Source organism: Mirounga angustirostris, unplaced genomic scaffold, assembly GCF_029215605.1.
Source record: "Mirounga angustirostris isolate CCGP_5_RB_7025 unplaced genomic scaffold, mMirAng1.0.hap1 SCAF_5, whole genome shotgun sequence".
NCBI classification, from domain to species: domain Eukaryota; kingdom Metazoa; phylum Chordata; class Mammalia; order Carnivora; family Phocidae; genus Mirounga; species Mirounga angustirostris.
In genome coordinates, this window is record NW_026991713.1 from 103,363,570 (window position 1) to 103,367,406 (window position 3,837).

Sequence of the window (3,837 nt, forward strand, 5' to 3'; positions counted from 1 at the left end):
CAAGAGCCCTCCTTCTCTGTGGCTGCTGTCAGCAAGAAGAAAAAGGGAAGGTTTATTTTCCAGCTACAAAAGATTTTTCTAAGAGTCCAATGAAATAATAAAATTTAAAAATTATCCTCATTTATTATTATTATTTTTTAAGATTTTATTTATTTTTGAGAGAGAGAGTGATAGCATGAGTTGAGAGGGAGGGGCAGAGGCAAAGGGAGAAGAAGCAGGCTTCCTGCTGAGCAGGGAGCCCGATGTAGGGCTCGATCCCAGGACCCCAGGATCATGACCTGAGCTGAAGGCAGTCGCTTAACTGACTGAGCCACCCAGGTGCCCCCAAATTATCCTCATTTAAAAAAAAATTGGGGGGACACCCAAAAAATTTTTTTAAAGATTTTATTTATTTAGTTGAGAGACAGAGAGAGAGCATGAGCAGGGGAGTGGGGGGAGATACAGAAGGAGAGAGAGGGAGAAGCAGACTCCTGGCTGAGCAGGGAGCCCGATACGGGGCTCGATCCCAGGACCGCAAGATCACAACCTGGGTCAAAGGCAGACATTACCCAACTGAGCCACCCAGGCGCCCCTAAAATTTTTTTTAATTAAGTAAATGCTCCCCGCAACATGGGCCTTGAACTCACAACCCCAAGATCAAGAGTCACACGTTCTGCTGACTGAGCCAGCCAGGCACCCCCATCCTCATTATTGAAATACAAATACACCTTACACCTTAGTTACCCTCACCTTAGTATACTTACATTTACAGGAAATTTGCAACCTGGGGCGCCTGGGTGGCTCAGTCGTTAAGTGTCTGCCTTCGGCTCAGGTCCTGATCCCAGGGTCCTGGGATCGAGCCCCGCATCGGGCTCTCTGCTTAGCAGGTAGCCTGCTTCTCCCTCTCCCTCTGCTGCTCCTCCCCCTGCTTTTGCTCTCTCTGTGTCAAATGAATTAACAAAATTTTTTTTAAAAATTTAAAAAAAAAAAGGAAATTTGCAACCAGAGATCTTAGAGAAAGGAGCAGTTGGGCAGGAAGGCAGAGAGGGTAGGAGGAGGCGGTAAAGATCAAGTGGGGCACTGGAAAGTAAACACCGACATTGAGCATGGGATGAGTTTGAGCCTCAGTCCCAGGAACCCAGGAACATACCTGAACTCCCCACCAAAAATATTGCTTCATAGATCCTTCAAGATCATTCTTTCTGTTTCTTGAGACCCTCCGAAGCATTTCCAACCAGGTGCTGAGCTAAATCCTGCGGTCCCAAAGACACAGCCCCTGTCCTCAAAGAGTTTACTATTTAATGGAGAAAAGAAATGTAAACAGTAACAATATGGTTGTATATGTCTAAGTATCATTTTTCACAATGGAGAGGGTGAGTGAGTCAAGGGAGAACCCTTAAAGAAGGCATTTGAAGTAAAATGCTGAACGGTGGAGATAAAAGGTCAGTCGGACAAGGTGATGAGGGAGAGCTTTCAAGGCAGAACATCCAAGACAAGGACACAGTCTATTATGGAAAAGCTCAGTCTTGTGGAAAGCAGGGGATACAGCCAGAAATGTTGGCAAGGAACCTTTCATTTTTTATTTTATTTTTTTAAGATTTTATTTATTTATTTGACAGAGGGAGACACAGCGAGAGAGGGAACACAAGCAGGGGGAGTGGGAAAGGGAGAAGAAGGCTTCCCGCGGAGCGGGGAGCCCGATGCGGGGCTCGATCCCAGGACCCTGGGATCATGACCTGAGCCGAAGGCAGCGGTTTAATGACTGAGCCACCCAGGGGCCCCAAGGAACCTCTTCCAAAGATTCTTGTATGCCATGCTTGGGGCTTCGGTTCATCTCTTGGGAGATAGGCACTCATGCAAGATTTTAAGCACGGGGGTAATGGTGTCAGATTTGCATTTCTGAAAGCCCGCTATGACAGGTAGATGGAAGAGATGCCATAAAAAGGGGCTGTAGCTACTATTAACAAACCTTATCTGCGCGCGAACAAACCCACATCAGAGTATCAGAGGAAATAATGCTGTGGAAATCCTAAGGTAGAAGTCTCTAAGGATTGGAATGAGGGGGGAAAGACGATCCATTGACCCACATGCTCACTGCTCACTCAGCACCTACTATGAATGTGTTCCAGAAGAGCAGAGAGTAGTTTGTGGCGATGCCGATTCATGAATGGAGGTTTGGGGGGATGGTGAAGATTTAGGTGTGGCTCTATGCTGAAAGGGGAGAACCAATGGAGCAGAATTTGAACGTGGTTTTGAATCAGGCGTAGGAGCTGGGCAGGCAGAAGAGAGAAATGATCCCTTATTAACAAATCCTTTGGGACTAAAACTTTCTTGAGCAAATTCATGCCGGGTGAGGGCAGGGAAGTTCTATACTCCGGACTGGCTTCTTGACATGGTCTCTGTGGAGCCCGTCCTAGCAGTCTTGGAGGCAGCCTTCCCGGGGAGTGTCAACCTGGGCTCCTGGGCCTCACAGAGTTCAGTCTCCCAAGAACTGGGGCACAAAGGCCTAGTTTCAACCACACTTCACTTCTGAGTGAAGTAAGAATACCCTCTTCCAGGGTGGGGAGGCAAAGCTCACCTCCCCTGGAGGGAAAGAACTGTGGCCACCCCTAGCAGGCCTCTTGGGCTGCCCACCTCTGACTCCCACGGGCATTTGTCCTTACCTCTGTCATAGCACCTATCACACTGCATTGCAATCCTTTATTTATTTGACGAATAATAATTTGTTTCTTACCAGACAGTGAGCTTCCTCAGTCCGGAAACAGGCTTAGTCATCTTGGCATCTCCTCCAGCGCCTGCAACCTAGCATGTGCCCAAGAAGTCCATCAAGATTAGAAACGAATGGATGTGGGCTGTTTGCCCCAGTTATGGGCACCATTCACCGTTTTCTCTTCCCAGGTTAAGGCAACAACCTCAAGCCGGAGCTCCTCCGCTCTGCTCTGGCCTCCTTCCCTGCTGTTTGCCACACTAAGGAGAGACCAGAGCGGCCTTTCTCACACACCAATCCTATCACACCCCTCCTCTGCCCCAAACCCTTTGAACGTTCAAGATTGTTCTTGGAATGACTTCCAAACTCTTTTAACTCACCCAACGAGCTTGATGCGACCTGGCCAGCAGTTCTGTCAGATCCGCTCCCCACCTGGAGCTCAGGCTTCGGTCCTAGGGAACGCCTTTCATTCACCAATGTGTCCTGCTGTCCTTTTTGGCTCTGGTCCTTCACATATGCCGGCAACACCCTTAAATTCTCCTCCCCCTAGATAATTGCTACAGGTCTTTCTTACTGTCTTCCTATTGCCTGCACTAACCTCCCCGGAGAAGGTTAGATACCTCTCGTCAGTCTTCACAGTGCTCTGTGTATCTCCCAACAAAGCACTTGTTGCTCTGGATTATGGTTGCCTGCTGACTCATCTGTGACCTCTGTTTAGCCGCAGAGCCTGCGAGCCCAGAACTTGTCTGTCTTGTTTACCATGACAGCCCCAGAGCCTAGCACAATGCCTGGCACTCAGTGTACTAAGTGTGCAATAAATAAATGGATTCTGGAAGAAACCAAAGAAAGTAAAAGCCGCCAGCAGAGAAGGGGCTGAGGGAGGAGGGTTATATGTAAAAATGAAAGAGAAATAAAAGATCTAATCTAGCATCTGTGAGTAAATGAAATGGGAGTATGGATGAAAGGCAGTAGGTCTGAGGGAATTCGAGGAGTGTCGTTTAGGCATGTTGAACATTAGGTCCCTCTGGCATATCCAAGTAGAAATGACTAATAGGAAGTTGGAGATCAGGGTCAGGAGAGAGGACAATGTGAAACTAAAGCCTTAAGAGTCACATCAGCAGAGGATGGAGTCAGGATATGCAGAGGAGGTG

The 3,837-nt window shown here is 47.9% G+C and overlaps 1 long non-coding RNA gene across 1 annotated transcript; it reads right to left on the bottom strand.

Annotated features, from left to right (window-relative positions):
* Positions 1–318: 318 nt before the first annotated feature.
* LOC123841715 (uncharacterized) lies at positions 319–3,383 on the bottom strand. Its single transcript, XR_006790274.3, has 4 exons — positions 3,067–3,383; positions 2,714–2,946; positions 1,130–1,273; positions 319–919 (listed from the first exon to the last, which is right to left on the bottom strand). It is a non-coding gene; the product is annotated as an uncharacterized LOC123841715 (long non-coding RNA).
* Positions 3,384–3,837: the final 454 nt, after the last annotated feature.